Raw genomic sequence first — 16313 nt, forward strand, 5'->3', positions numbered from 1 at the left:
TGTGCTATGTGGAACTGTGCCTAACTATCACATGTGTGTGCTGCATGTAGCTACATATAACTATTACATGCGTGTATTGCATGTAACTACACCTAACTACTGCATGTGTGTGCTACATGGAACTATGCTTAACTATCACATGTGTGTGCTACATGGAACTATTCTGTGTAAGTAACACGTGTGAAGGAAATGTTCACACTGATTTTCTCTGAACTGAGACTCAAAGCAATTTTTATTTGAATTTGTGTTTCTTTTCAACTAAGAAAGGGGGCATGTTTAATTAAACAGGAGAGAAAAGGTTAGTTATCGAAAATGAAAGGGGAGCGGATTGTGAATTTTAAAGCGCACAGCAAGAGAGAGACCTGGTGATGAAAAGGTATGCTAAGTGGCTGTGCAAGGAAACACAGGTAGCCATTAGCCCAAGACCCACCTGAATGTGCTAAAAACCTCAAACATTAGAAAGCACTCCTGTGACTGAATTTTAAAATGGGAAATGGTTTGTCAAATTGCTTTTCACATATTATTTTTACAGTATTTAAGTGAGGGGTACTACTCGGCGGTAATGTGTTTATTCAGCACATGTGAGCCCCCAGTACTATGTCTGATCATTAGAAAAAGAAAATTAACATTTGGTGATTGATACGCACATGCCACACGCATGTGCACACAAACTCACATGTAAATAAATACACTGTGAAAGGCAGGAAGCCACTGCTCTGCATCTGTCGATTGGAAGAAAACCCCCGTTACCCCACATGCTCTGGGGTCTCTACCAGCTGCTGTAAGACGGTCTGTGATCAGAAAGGAGAGAGAGGGGAGGGAGGAGGGAAAGAAGCGAGAAGAACAAGACAACAACTCATTCCGGAGCTGGGAAATGAAGTAATGAATTAGGCGGGAGTACAATAGCCACAGAGCATGCTCCCTCCAGAGGGAAATTTGAGTTTTATTACTTCAAATTGGCCTTGAAATTGCAACTACCGCTCACAAACCTTCGTTTTTAATAGAATCAAATGTCATCCTATGGGAACAACACTTCACAAACCTGCAGCCGTGTTTTCAAAACAAGCTTTCTTTATTAGTATTATTAAATGTAAATGTGCGACTGAGAACCGAGTCAGAGACTAGCTTCTCTAATTAAATTTTAACCTGGAAGGAGTGCACTTAGGAAGCCCCGCTTCTGCATGGGAGCAGGGTGATTCCAGATCAAAGCCAGATTATGTAAGTGAGGACACTTAGCTTTAGCCATTTGCTTTCACTGACATGGGGCTCTGAGGAGTGCTTTCATAATACCACACCTACCCACGCCACCCCAGCCCCCACCCCAAGGCAGGCAGGCAGGCAGGCAGACAGACAGACAGACAGACACACACACCCTCCTCTCTCTCTCTCTCTCTCTCTCTCCCTGTCTCTGCAGCCAGCCTTCCCTCAGAGTTTCACTTCTGAGGGCATTTCCTCCTTCCTTGGGCCTTGAAGTCCCTTCTCCACTGAGGGAGGCCCCAGGAAGATAGAGAAGGCTGAGCTGGCTCCAGACGGCCCATATGATCAAGAAGGTAAAGGGATAGTTCTGGTAGAATATTGACTATTCTGGGGTGCAGCAAGAAAGCAGAGAAGAGAGCATATACAAAAGAAAGCAGACAAGAAGTGCCCCCCAACCCCCACCCCGTGCCATAACTAACTGTGTACAAAAAAGGCCCTCACTTTCTGAATGACACCTGAAGATCCCAGCCCACTGGAGGGGGCACCAAGGAGCTCATAACTTTTGCTCTCTGCTCTTGCCCACTTCCTCAGAAACGCTCTGTGAATAAACTGTTTCTGCTTCCCCCACTTCCCATGTGTTCCTATCCAATGTCTTGCCCCAAGACACAAGAATTTGGAAATCCTGGTAGCGTCCAGGAGACCCTTATATGTCTGTGTCACAGGAGGTACTGACGGAGACTTCCAGGGATTAGTCTCTGTGCTGCTCAAGATATGAGCTCAGAGCTTTGTGATCTGATTTTAAAACTTCACCCGGGCTGGTGGTGCACTTTGATCCCAGCACTTGGGAGGCCCAGATGTCTGTGAGTTCTAGGCCAGACTGGTCTACACAGTGAGTTCCAGGCCAGCCAGGATAATACTAACAGTAACACTGCTCACACATCCAGGAGGAAATCAAGGGATACAGGACACCAGCTCCTCTTGTCCCTCTCAGCCCGCTTGACCCGACGATGGGTACCTTTGATTCCAAAATTCATAAAGACCCAGGTAACTTCACACACACAGTGGCAAATGTTCCCATTGGAACCTCTTCTGCCTGAAAAGCTGCCAACTGTGCGCTGCTTTGCAGACCCTGTTACCACAAATCTGCTCAAAACAGCCTCCAGCTGGCCCAGAACAACTTTCCTCAGGAGATACCATGGCTTCTGCCTCATGCCGCTCTTCTTCCTAGCCAAATCCCCTCCTCTGATCACATGACGAGAGGCCCAGTTTCTCCTAATGGTGGCGCCCAGGTTCTCCTGCCTGGGTGTCTCCCACACTGACACATGGGAGGGCCCCTGACTGCCACTCCCCTTCCCTCTGAAACCTGCGCGGTAAAACCTTCCCATTTCTCTCTGAGTCCACTCCTGCCCCACCCCCACCCCACCCCAGCAGTAACTTTCTTCTCTTGGCTCTTCTCCCCTCTGCGTGGGCACCCTGCCTGGATCCATCTCCAGGGCAGTGTGCCACAGGAAACAGCCACTGTTTCTCCCAGTGAAAATTCCCCCCCAGACCTCCATCCACCACTGTTCAGCAACTCCAAATGGTGAGCATACCCCTCCCTCCCCACTGACTCAAAGCAAAACCAGACTTAACTCCAAATCAAACAAGAACCCTCAAAGGGCTCCCTCGCGCCTTGGAGCCCACTCCAAATACTGAGAGAGGGGGTGGGGTGGGAGGGAAGGGGAAGGAAAGAGGGGTGGAAGGAATGGGAGAAAGCTAGCTAGTTTGATCCCTGGCAACCAAAGCTACCTGTTGGTCAAAAGAGAAAAAAAAAAAACCTAACAGATCTCTTGAATTGGGTTGAGCATGCTACCCCAGTACCCAGTAAGTCTGGGGACCTTGGTTCTTGGTTCTTGGCAAACAACTCCAGACTTGAGCAAGACATACTACTGATTCCCAGGCCACCTGATATTCTGGGTTCAATCAGAAGGCTCCCAAACTGTTCTCCTTAAGCCTTCAAAATTCTGTCGGCCACAACTCCTCCCCTCCCACTCCCTGGAGCTCCACACCTGAAAGAGAAGGGTCGGATGGCCCCTTCCCTCCTCAGCCCTGCAGTTTTCAGCTCCAAGCAGCAAACACTTCTTAGAGAAAAAAAAGTTTCAAACCGCCCAAACTGGCTCCTGGCCACCCCTCCCCTCTGCAGCAGAGCTCCCAAATGCTCTGTTGGCCCAGAAAGAAACCTTCACTGGAGCTTAGCTCCTCTCATGGGTTAGAATGTAGCCATATTTCTATGTACCATCACTTTGTCTTCACGCTGCAGCTGTTTGCTGCCTGTATGTGAACCTTCTCCTTTTGAGTCATTCTGTGTTCAAAGAGAAAAAAAAACCTAAGACCTGTGGTCACTGTCAAGGCTATAGAGTGCTATATTCCTGATTTTAAGATGTGTGCATATGTTTAAAGCAAAGTGTAACCAGCCTACAATCCACAACGCCAGAGAAGCTAGATCCCTCTTCCAGAAACAGATGGAAGCAGATGCAGAAATCTGCAACTAACCATTGGCCAAGCTCCTGGAGTGCAGTCCAAGTGGGGGAGGAGCGATGATGTGACACAGAGTCAGCTGACCAGAGCTAGTGAGAGATCACCGACTCGGGAACAGACACAGGACTGAAGTAGGACCCCTGAGTACAGGGGACAATGGTGTGGCTGGGGCAGTATGTGAGGCCAATGGCATTGGGACCAAGATCTAAGTATAACGCATAAACTGACTTTGGGCCCATTCTCTATGGAGAGACCTTGCTCAGCCTAGACATGGGGTGGGTGCGCCTAGGTCCTGACTCAACCAGGTGAGGGGACAGACTTAGTTGACATCCTAGGGGAGGCCTTACCCTCAGTGAGCAGTGGATGGGAGGTGGGATGGGGGAAGGAGGGGAGAGAGTGAGGAGAGGAGGGAGGGGGAACTGGGATTGCAATGTTAGAAATGAATGAATGAATGAATGAATGAATGAAGGTGAGTGCATATGTATGAGTGATTAGTCATGCATAAGGCAAAGAGAGTTTTTTTAAAGGCATACAGAGACATCTTGGAATTTCCCAATGATGTCAATGAATCCTAACTCTAAACTTGGCTTCTGCAGTGCATCTATCTCTACGGTGAACTGACCCCTCCTGAGTCCTCATTTATTTATTGAGAGGTACACCCATTATAAACTGTACTTTTGGTAAAGAGGTTTAAAGAAAGGAAGGGCCTTGAATAAAAACAGATTTTTATGTGTGAAAATTATAAAAAGATGGTTTTATTATTAGTTCTAAACTAATTATAATTCCTATGGGTGCCCAACTCTCTGTGTCAGCAATAAACTTTCCTGAAGCACAGACCTGCTCTTAGGAATGTTTACAGACACGGGCTTAGAAATATAACGATTGTGTTCCATCCTTTGACTAAATGAGATGTATAAAACCTGTGATTAGATTTCTCCCAGTTGTGCTGGTATATAGTCTCAATGGGCAAAGCTGTTTCTTCTTGGATAGACACTGTCTAACAGTGGGGGAAATTCTGTTACCAAGAATTATGCCTACTTGAGACATTCTGCCGGCTCAATTACAGTGATCACGAAACTTATTCTGCTGGACAAATAATTCAATCTAGTTATAAATTTGGCCACTAGACAAAATCCTCACTGTGCCCGTGATCTTCAGTCCTCTGAATGGATAGTTAAATTAGTGGCTGCTGCTAACGGCTCATGAGTTCATCACGGTAAGTTCCTTCCAAGAGAAGACAAGTAGATTGAGCTCACTTCCCGGAAGAAGGTTCCACCAGCCTAGAGGGAAAGGACTATATTCTAACATTTCTTCAATCCTGCTACACTTAGAAGACATTTGCAATTTTGCTGAGTTATTCTTCAGTGATAAAATGATGCTAATCCTCCTTTTGACCTGACGACAGAAAAGATGGCAATGTGCCCTTCCTTCAACCTTGTTCTTGATACAACTGCTCGCTTACCCAGACTCCACTCTGCTGCAACCAAGTTTTCATGTTTAAAAACACTGGAATGTGTCACTGTCTTTGTAGAAGTGTGTTATGATTACATGGTGTAATTTGTACACAAAGAAATCTAAGTTAAGACAAGAACTTATTTTAAATACCCCAAAAGAAATTCCATTTTGGTGTGTGTGTATGTGTGTGTGTGTGTGTGTGTGTGTGTGTGTGTGTGTAAGAGAGAGAGAGAGAGAGAGAGAGAGAGAGAGAGAGAGAGAGAGTTTTCTCGTTCCTTCATGTGGGTCATGTAGATTGAACTCAGGTTGTCAGGCTTGGCAGTAAGCACCTTGACCCACCATTTTGTCTGCACAGTTAGTTCCTATATTTCACATCCAAATTTTTAGAGCCAAAAACCTTTTACTATTAAGAAAAGTAGTAACAGAGTCCAAGCCATTTACTATGGCTAGGGATTCATAAAGATTTCAGCAATTCCTCCTTGTCTAAATTAAAATGCTGATTTTAGACCTTTGCCACTCACTGTGCTTTTTATCTTTTTAGCATGAGGTGTAATATTAACAAGAAACATAAGGCTGGATCGTGAAGGCTGATAGAATATTCAATTCAGGAGTTTCTTCCTCGGTGGCTTTGGTAGCCATTTCTCTCTCCTGATAATTCAGCCTCATCTTGATTAGCTCCAAGGAAAAGCTACACCAGTGTTTGCACAACTGCAGCAAGCTCTCTGTGTCAACAGCACTTCAACAAGTGTGGAGAGTTGGGATGTTACAGGCCCAAAGCCAAAGGCAACCTATTACCTTATGTGACTTAACAGTCTTACAACCAAATCAAAATAACTTAATGATATCAACTCTTAAGGAGAACTATGGCAACCCTACTGAAACCTATCCTTACTTTGACAAATTCCCTTTATTCACTCTTCTGTTTGCCTTCTGCCCACACTCCAAAACGAATACAACTCAAATTGATTTCCAAACTCTTTTCGGGCTTTATCTTAGGTAAAACAGAGCGCGAGATGGGTCGAACGTATAGGGCCAGAAGGACAGAGAGGAAAATTAAAGCCATACATGGCTAACACAGCAATGAACTTATGGGGACATGATTTGTTACAGAAATGGAGTAGTCAGATTATTAGAAGGTATTATAAAGACCGGTCACTGGCCATCAGGTTGTACAAGAACAGGGCACAACAGCTGCTGATCTTTCAAAGGCACCAACAACCCTATGGTTGAGACAAACCTGTATATGTTAAGCGATGGCCTTTAGCAACAGAGACACTGCAGCCTTAGAACAGCTGCTGCAGAAACAGCTGGCTGCCTGAACAGTCACCTAAGGTTCCTCTGTGGTTATCCATTTAATAATGGTTTTTATTCTTATGTCCATCGGCCCTTGTCCCATCCCTCTGTTAAGCCAGTTCTTGCAGGCCACCATGAGGTACACCACATATATTTACATGGACAAGGCCCTCCTGGTGTTATGAGTGCTGATACTGGCCTCTGAACCATCGCCCCATGGTGGGGAGGCCTCCAAGATGCCCCAACAGTCCCCAGGAAACAGCCAGTAATGGCCTGTGACACCCATAATCCCATGTCTCCCTGTCACGTATGTCCCTCCGCCTAGGTCATCCCCGCTTGCCATGGAATCTGCCAAGATCCCCCATGCACCTTATTTTCCTGATAGACCCCATTCTGCCATGTGAGCCTGGACCCTACTCTGAGCCTCTGCTGTCTGCTGTCTGTGGTATTCATAACTTTTCTATCTCTTACCCAAAAAGACAGTCTTCCTCCTTGAACCCCTGAACCTCAAATCCCTGTAAAAGACATCAGCTTGATGTGACAGATGTGGGGAATGAGGGACATTCCCCAGCACCACACATGAAGGTTACTACCCACAAGCACCCCAGCTCTGCCTAGGGCTCTGAGCTTTCACTGATTGGTGATCTGGTTAGCCGCCTACTTATCCACACTTTCCTGTGAAAACTCTCAGCTAAGCCCCCAAACACTGGTGACTTGTTTTCTTGGGTGAATCCAGCTTTGTTGTTCTCTGATGGATTTCCCAAAATGTGGTTGGTTTTTTTTTTTTTTTTTTTTTTTTTAGTTCAAATTAGGAACAAGCTTGCTTCAGATGTCAATCCCTTCTCCCTCTCCCTCCCCTCCCCCAACATCCCACCTGCCCCTAGTCATCCCCCTTCCACTCCCCAGGCAGGGTAAGGCCCCCAAAAGGGGCTCCCCAAAGTCCACCACATCATCCTGGGCCAGGCCTAGGCCCTTCCCTATGTGTCCAGGCCAAGAGAGCATCCCTTCACAAGGGATGGGCTCTCAAAATCCCTTCTTTTATTTTTTTAAGACCTTACATATTTAATACAGTGTGTTACCCCTGTACAAATGGAAAAAAATTAAGGTCAACATTTCCAGACCAATATGGCTGTTAATTTTTGTACAATGCCAACTCAACACGATAAACTGGGATACTTTTTTCCAAAGTTGACAGCACAGCTAAAGTTTCCAAAAATTCAAATTATATATGTATATGGGTTTACCTGCTAAGCTTAATAGATTCCTAGGACGATGCTCAAGGCTGAAGGGGGAAATGAAGACATTAGTATCTACCACAAATGCTACATGGCGGAAAACATCTTATCCAAGATAACATGCAAGACCCGGCGTGCAGCTGGTGTGAACCATAGTGTTCACCTTTTTATCCCAACTATCCTGATCCCCATTCATTTCTTTCCAGCAAATTAGGGATTTGGGAGGCCATGAAACCCTGTTTTGTTTCACACAGAGAGTTACAGGATTCTTGTCTATCGTTGCTTGAAGGCAGCCTCTTCAGCGGCCCTCTGTGCTCAGTGGGCACTCACACTTCCTGCCTAGTCTGGAAGCAAAGGGCAGGTGACCAACAGAGGTGCCTCATGGAGCAAGAGTTCAAACGGGACTGGAGAGATGGCTCAGCAATTAACAGTACATGCTGCTCCTGCAGAAGCCCAAGGTTTGGTTCCCAGTACTGATCTGATGGCCTCTTCTAGTTTCCACAGGTTCCTGCACACACATGGTATGCATAAATTCATGTAAGCAAACATACACACATACGTTAATAGTGTTCAAACCATGGTAGAAATGTACCCTGACAAATTGCCAAAGAGCCACAAGACAGGCAATAAGACAACTAGAACTCTCGGGTGGTCATGGCGCATGCCTTTAATTCCAGCACTCGGGAGGCAGAGACAGGAGGATCAGCCTGGTCCACAGAGTGAGTTCCAGGACAGTCAGTACTGTTAACACAGAGAAACCCTGTCTCTAAAAAAAGACAACTCTAACTCAAGCAGAGGCTGAGAACGGCAAAGGTAACATGGGGAATTAGACCAAACCCCATCAAATAGCTCAGAAAACAGGCCAACAGAGCCTGCAGGATTACAGAATGTTTTGGCAAGAATCTGGGTTAAGAGACTAATAAATGTATGGAGAAAATTATAGTCAAAGAGACAGACTCCAAGCCTACGTATATCTCCATGGGAGACATCCAAAAAAATAAAAGTGTATGTTTGCAAATAGCAACCTCTCTCATCTGCTAGAGTGTTGGTGCGCATTCTCTGAGAAGAGCTGAGGGTCCAAGCACAGTGCTAAGATCTGCAGAAGAGGCGTCTTCTGTCTGACCCCGTCACTCTAATAACTAGTTGCCTACCCATCGAATCTCTATAGAAAGCTATTGCTGGGCCAGGGTTTTTCTTCAGGACGGCAACCCAGCAACCCGTTCAACCCCAGACATGCCCAGCGGCAGCAGGGAAAACAACGGCACCTGTGAATCCACAGCCTGACACCGTATATATTACCACTCAGAGAGCCCTCCTCACACCCTGGTTTGTGATAACTTTTCCTAGGGAGACAGACGGGAACATCCGTTCACCCTAGATAGTCACCAACAACAGGCCAAAGTGCAATTTCACCAAGGTCCAGTTTGGTGAGATCAAGGAGTCATTGGGCTATTTTATAGAACATGAGTGAGGTGCTACTTACAGGATTGTGGGTGACCCCCCCAAAAAAAAATAAAATAAAACCAGCTGCATCACTGAAAAGTCCCATTCTATCATAGATGATCTCACTGAAGCCACAGCAGGGAGTCCTGCCTTTAATTAACCCTTTCTCTTCCGTGCACTCCAAATCTCCTGGGATCATTTGCAGCTGTTGGCAGGGGCCTGGGAACAGTAGCTGGGATCTCAGGGGAGGTTTCCTGAGTCTCCTCTCCTGCATCTACTGGGGAGTGTGTGCGCTAAAGGGTCTACTGCCGTCATCTCAGGCCTGGCTGGCACTGTCTTGTTCTGCTCTAGTTGCCATGGCTACCAGGCAAAGTCCAAGATGGCATCTTGTTATACCAGAAGAAAAAGTGCTATGTAACATCCAGGAGGATCAAAGTATTCTTCCATCCGTCGTGAACTTCAGTGGATGCCCTGTGTGTGACAGAGGTTACTACTGGCATCAGGAACAGGGCAGTAGTCTCCTCCTTGTGGGGCTTCCAGTCTAGTGGGGGGGTGAACTCATGAGCATATGCACCACGCCGTGAGCCGTGCATGACGTGGGTCACTCATGATGTGGGCCATGCATGACGTGACTGTGCCAGTGAGAGTCCAACTGCACAGCTGAGAGGCCTAGCTCTCCACACCTCTGAGTGTGGCCTTATTTGGAGGTGTTTAGAGGTGTAACAGAGTTGAAGTTGGGGTCACTGGAGGGGATGCTGACCTATGGTCGCTGCTGCCTTCACAAAAAAGGGAAAGGTGAGCAGAGATACATAGACAGAAACATGGAAAGACACAGAGGGAAGACAGCTATCTACAAGGGAAAAGGTCTGAAAGTCTCCCCCACAGCTCTGAGAAGGAACCAACCCCACCAATCCTGACCACGGACCCCCAGCCTCCAGAGCTCTCTTTCTCTCCATTCCCAGGCCTTGGGAACACACTCTTCTCTTCCTTAAGGTCAGCTTACCAGGAAGTCCCCTGTGACACAATGCAACGACCTAGGGTGTAGCAGGCTGAACCGCGCTCCACTCACACACAGAAAGCTTCAAGTCCTAACCTCCAGCACAGTTGCTCTCAACCTTCCTAATGCAAAGAACCGTTAATACAGTTCCTCCTGCTACTGGTGACCCTCAACCATAAAACTATTCTTGTTGCTACCTCATAACCGTAATTTTGCTACTATTTGAATCATAATGCAAATCTCTGGCATGCAGGACGCGGCCCTCATGAAAGGCTCATTTAACCTCCAAAGGGGTCAAGACCCGCAGGCTGAGAACTGCTGCTCTCGTACCTGTAAATGTGGTCTTATTTGCAAACAGGGTCTTCGTAGATGTAATCAAGTTAAAAGGAGACAAAATTAGATTAGAATGGATTCTGAATTCAACAATGGGAGCCTTTATTGGAAGAAGAATCGACTCACCAGGAGACAGGCAAAGGAACAACACTGTGTAAAGGGAGACAAAGGTTGGTGGGCGGAGCATGGGATACTGAGGATGCTAAGAAAACCAAGTGCCAGAAGAAGCAAAGAGCCTCCAGACGGTACATGGCTCTACCCAGGCCTTCATTCTGGACTCTGATCTCCAGAAATGTGACATAATAAATAACTGTTATTTAAGTCACCTAATCTATGGTCATTTGTTATAGCCACCCTAGCAAACTAAGAGAAAGTCAGAGAGGAAAAACCTGCCCAAGGTATTCCTTTGCTTGGTCAATGCAGGTAAAAATACCGGCAAGGTAATGCTCACCTCTGCAGGGTCAGCATTGAAGGAGAAAATCCAAGAAAATCCTGACTCCACCAGCAAATACCAACCACAGTGCTGGCACTCAAGGCAAGGACTCTCAAATTTGCCAGCATTGCCCTACGTGTGTGACATCCAGACCCTGGTTTTCTTCTATGCTTTCCTGCTTATAGAAAATCTTAAGGTAGAATAGAGCAACAGGAGAAAATGAAGGAATTTGGGAGGGATAGAAGGCCCAACCAAGAGTCTGCTTGAACCCTCTCATGAGTGAGAGTCTATTAATTTTGATGCAAAGCTTGTCTGCGTAGAGATAACAGCCCTTCCATGGGGATACTTCAAGTAAAAATGCTAAAACAACAATGACCCAAGCTTAAGATCTAAGTGCCGATGGCCCTTCTTCGTATAGCCCCCCACCCCAAGCTGGAAGCCCATCATGCTCTAGAAACCTCATAAAGAAACCCCATCTACAGTGAAAGACAACCTTCACAGAGCATGATTTTACCTCACCAGACTTCAGGCCTCCCCAGGCATCACCTACAATCATAATTGTGGTTTCTTTTGGCAAAAAAAAAAGGAGGGAGAGACATAAAGAGGGGAGATTCTTAGCAACCTTTTCAGACATAACTTGAGAACCCCCAAACCCGTATTATGGCTACTGCTGAGACAATTAGGTAGAGCTCTCCCTATGCTCACACTTGGGTGTGTACGGCTCCTCTCCTTAATCAACGCTCTATTAACTTCATATCTACGAATCTAGGTTAAAATGCCTTCTCTTTTATGTGTTTATGTGTGTGTCTGTATATGTGTGTTCACATGTATGTGTGTATGCTTGTGAGAGTATACACACGCATGTGAACATATATGCATGTGGGAGCCTGTGCATGTCACATGTCTTCCTCAGCTGCTCTCCATTTTACATACTGAGGCAGAGCCTCTCAATACAAATAAACTCATCTCTTGGGCTAGTCTGGCTCACCAGCCTGCTCTGTGGCTCTGCGTCTCTGCCTCCCGCTGCTGGGGTTACAAATGGACCACCAAGTCCACCTGGCTTTCACGTGGATTCCGGGGTTCCCGATTGCACAGCAAGCACTTTGCACACTGGGTCATCTGCCCAACCCAAAACCTTTTTACAATTTTAAATTTATTATTTATTTATTGTTGGGGTGGTATGTGTGCCCTGGCACACTGGTAGAGGTCAAAGGACAACTGGCAAGAGTTGGCTATTTTCTTCCATCATGTGAACCCTTGGAGATAGACTCAGGTCTTCAGTCTGGGTGGCGAGTGCTTTTACCCACCCCCTGGGCCGTTTTCCCTGCCCTAAAATTTCTCTGCTTCTTGCTTATCCTGAAACTCTGTTCTGTCCTAACATCAGGAATCCAGCTTTACTGGGGTTGAAGTCTCTGAAAAGAATGCTACTGACAAGTCTCACCATCCAGCCACACTCCTATGAAAGAGCAGGAAACTGAGGTCAGGTCAGCACGTGGATGTGTCCAGAGCTGGGGCAAAGGGTGAGGCTGCAAGGGATCACCTGGTAGATGTGTGCCTGGGGTGTGAAGGCCTGAGGGTGATCGCTGTGAAGGCTCTCACAGGCTCATGTCTCCGAATGTTTGGTTCCCAGTTGGTGGAACTGTTTGGGAAGGATTAGGAGGTGTGGCCTCCTTGGAGGAGGTGTGTCACTGGAGTTGGGCTTTAAGGTTTCAAAAGTCCCTACCCGCCAGCACAGTCTCCCTCTCTGCCCCCTGCTTATGGATCAGATGTAAGCTCTGAGCTGCTGCCCCGGCACCATGCCAGCCTGCCTGCACCATGCCTGCCTGCCTGCACCATGCCTGCCTGCCTGCGCCATGCTCCCCCCCAGGATGGTCATGGACTCGCCCTGTGAAACTGGAAACAGCCTTCAGATTGCCTTGGTCATGGTGTCTCCTCACAGCAATGGAACAGTAGCTAAGACAATCCCCATCGCTGAATAAACTGGGCATGATGGCAGACACCCATCATCCCAGTACTCTAGAGGGGAGGCAGGAGGAACAGGCAGCTCCACATCACTTTTCCCGATGACATAGCAAGTTTTGAGGCCAGCCTGTGAGACCCTATCTTAAGAAAACAAAAACCAATAAAAAAGGGCTCACTGACTAGGGTGCAATTAGGCAAGACAGAAAGTCTCCCACTTAACATGAATGATAGGGGCAAGAAAACTCCAGTACAAATGCCACTGTATGCCCAAGTCATTGATCCAACCTGCCCATCCCTTCAGATGAATGCGGCTGCCACTCCCCACCCCTGGTGGGAAGAAAAACACTGCTCTGTATGATTGCCACTTCCCTGGAATAGCCAGCAAGGGCAGACATTGATGCCTAAAGTCAGATTAGTAAGTGCAGCCTGGGCTCAACACCTGCAGAGAAAATGCACGGTGCGATCCACCCCGTGGGTACCATTATGCAGGCTGATGCTGACTCACAACGCCCTTTGAAGTCCTTTGGCCCTGTATCAGTGAGCACTAAGAAACAAGCCCTACCTGCCAATTTCCATCACCCCCAAAGTACTTCAAAAAGTCGGGGCAAGGCAGGAAGTTCAAAAGAACGTGCCCACAACCGCACCACCTGTAATCCAGGAAATTACAGGCACTGCCTCATCACTCAGGACAGACAGGGCAGGTGCCCTGCACCCCCTTCTGAACTTCCAGTTCTCCAGGCAGGCCTTGTTCCTCAGAGCTATTGCTCCAGAAATTTTCCAGCACTTAAAAAGAAATCCAGGATTTAGCACCTGTTTGTTTCAGAAATACTTGCTAAAAACAGATCTGCCAAAAGGCCACCTCTAAAATTAGTCACATTTCCTGCTCCACAAAACATACTAAAGGGTAATTTTTAGTAACTTCTTCACTCCAGGTATCTGGTACCGTTGTGTTCTGTGCGTGATGACTTGCAACTTACTAAGCAGGCAGTCCTTGTTTTTAGCCCCAAAATAGCTCTAATGAAATGTATAAATGGGCTTTTTAGATTAAAAATCAAAGGTTAGAATACAGTTATCTGAGATAGTTTAGTGTGTCCTTGGCCTCTTAATCACAGGTGAGGTAAAGGCAGCGCCACTCTTTGCCCTGCTGAGTAAGTTTGCCTACTAAGCCAGCTGCGCCCGGGATGCTCTTTTTCTTTGCCCCATCAAGTTTCTTTGCTTTGTTCTTCAGTATTTTTAACTTTATGACGTTCGCTGGGGGGGAGGGGCATACACCAAAGTGCGCCTGTGGAAGAAGTCTGAGGGTCAGAGGACAACTTTAAGGAGTTGTTTTTCTTCTTCCACCACAGGGGTACCAGGGAGCCATTGCAGCTATGTTCTATCCATGTTTTAAAATGTGACAGTAACTTCCCCTGGGCCTAACACAGGTATTCCTTACCTGTCAAGAGCCACTGTGAGGCGACAAGCCCAGCCTCCCCCAGTCTGTCCGAGTTGCTAGCCTATACTCCTGCCCAGCAACCTTATTCTCTGTGCCAAAGCCACAGTGAGTGATGCTTTTCAGAATCTAACAGATGACTCCTGGTCCAAGCATCACTGCAGCCATGACTGAGAAGATAATAATTAGGAGTCTCACATGACCAAGTGAATATTTATGTTTATAAAGCCACATGGACCAGGCCTGTCTTCAGTGAACGCTAAAGGATAGCAAAATTAGGTCTCAGCCCTAAGCCACCCTTTGTATTCAGCTGTAAAGGGGCCATCTAGAGTCAGATTACTCCCAGACAACTTTACAGAGGCCACTGAGGTAAAAACACTGCCCTGCCCTGCAGGCAGCAGTGGCAAAAGGAGCCTCTTGATGAGCTAAGGCTGAGCCCAAACTGAAAGTGGGGAAAAGGGAACTTGTTTGTCATCTGGACTAAGCCAGGAATGCCCGGCAGACCCTGGAGGATTTTATCCAAAGCATGCTGGAAATGTGTACCTTATCAAAAACACACACTCACCACCACCCACACTCCTTCAAATGCCTTCAGCTAGCAAGAGTCTAGATTTGGCCACACATCAACCAAAACAAAACACATGCCTTGATAAGAGATGCTCTGACACAGACGGGATTTGAGATGGTGTGCCCTCATCTACCCTCCATCACCTGGTCCGTGCACCCATTTCTCAGGACAAGCTACCTCTGTAGCCTTCTACACGTAGGTCTCACGGCAGTAGTCATCACTGCATTTTGAAAAAGAAAACCTATACTCACTAAAAATGAAACAGTGAAAGGCTTTAGCTAACAGTATGTATCCCAAGAAAGGTGTAATGGGGCGGGCAGGCTAAGGGCAGGCTTCCACCTTCATCTGCTTCCCTTCTGGACCTGCTGTTTAGTTTGCAGATAGCTTGAGGTTGCCTTCACTTTTCCTTTAGTTTTGCTTAATAAGGCAAAACCCAAAACAAAGGAGAGCTGGGGACTCATTAACTCACTAATATTTCTCTCTCTCCCTCTCCTCCTACCCCCTCTTTCTCAACTCTATAATCTACTAAAGCCCACATCTACTAGCTGAGCACTAAAGGTGTAGGGTTAGGGAGATAAAAGCTATGAATGACACCACTGTTTCTTTAAAGTTCACAACTGAAAGGACTAAACCCAGGGTCCCTCCTGGTGCTCTGTTGTCCCCTGGAGCTGGGGTTCTTCTGGCTAGAGAAAAGCACAGCAGGAAAGACCAAGGTTTGCAATACAAGCCTTCCTCCCTGGCCTCTGCCAATCCATCCAGGATTGGACCAGAGTTTCTAACCAGACCAGATCAATTGGGCCAGGGAAATAATTTTACATCTAACAAGCATCTCCTCATTGCAAACATGAATTGAGCCATCACAAAGACAGGAGGAATGGGACTCTTCTTCTGGACCCCACGGGGCAGAAATTCTTTCTATTCCAAGGGCTCCTCATTGGGCAGGAGTAGCAAAGGAGACCGGGAGGGAAGCCCTGGGGGTTGGTGGGCAGGGGAAGAGGGCTCAACTTTGAAGGCATCCCCAGGAAGTCCAGGCAAGGCCAAAAGTGTTATGCCATGGGGCAAAACCGCACCAGTGAAGTGCTGAGGTCCAGCCCAACATGGCCAGAGCCTCTAAGGAACTGGGAGCAACAGGACAGGAGAAAGGGAGACACTGTGGGGCTAGCAGGAAGATCTCACCTCTTTAAGGAGGTGATGCCCATGGCCAGGCTGAATCCTATAGGTTAGGAAACACCCAGCAACCCAGCACCCTGAATGGACCTCTTGGTGTATGAGGCAGGCAGCCCACCGCACACCAAAGAGTGAATAAACTTTTGCTTACTCCCATTAGGATGACTGCGCCGGGTCTGAAGAGTTTGTTCTCTGAAGAGATAAAGTGAGTGCATACTGAACTCTTGCTTTCTGCTTGGAAATTCCGCCAAGAGGCACTTTTGAAAATGACTCGGTTTAGC

General features: G+C 47.0%; 1 protein-coding gene across 1 annotated transcript in view; it reads right to left on the reverse strand.

Moving 5' to 3' along the window:
* Hunk (hormonally up-regulated Neu-associated kinase) overlaps positions 1–16313 on the reverse strand; it is a 107855-nt gene that overhangs the window by 90019 nt on the left and 1523 nt on the right. The window lies entirely within an intron of this gene.

The sequence above is a fragment of the Cricetulus griseus genome, chromosome 4, assembly GCF_003668045.3.
Source record: "Cricetulus griseus strain 17A/GY chromosome 4, alternate assembly CriGri-PICRH-1.0, whole genome shotgun sequence".
Classification (NCBI taxonomy): Eukaryota; Metazoa; Chordata; class Mammalia; order Rodentia; family Cricetidae; genus Cricetulus; species Cricetulus griseus.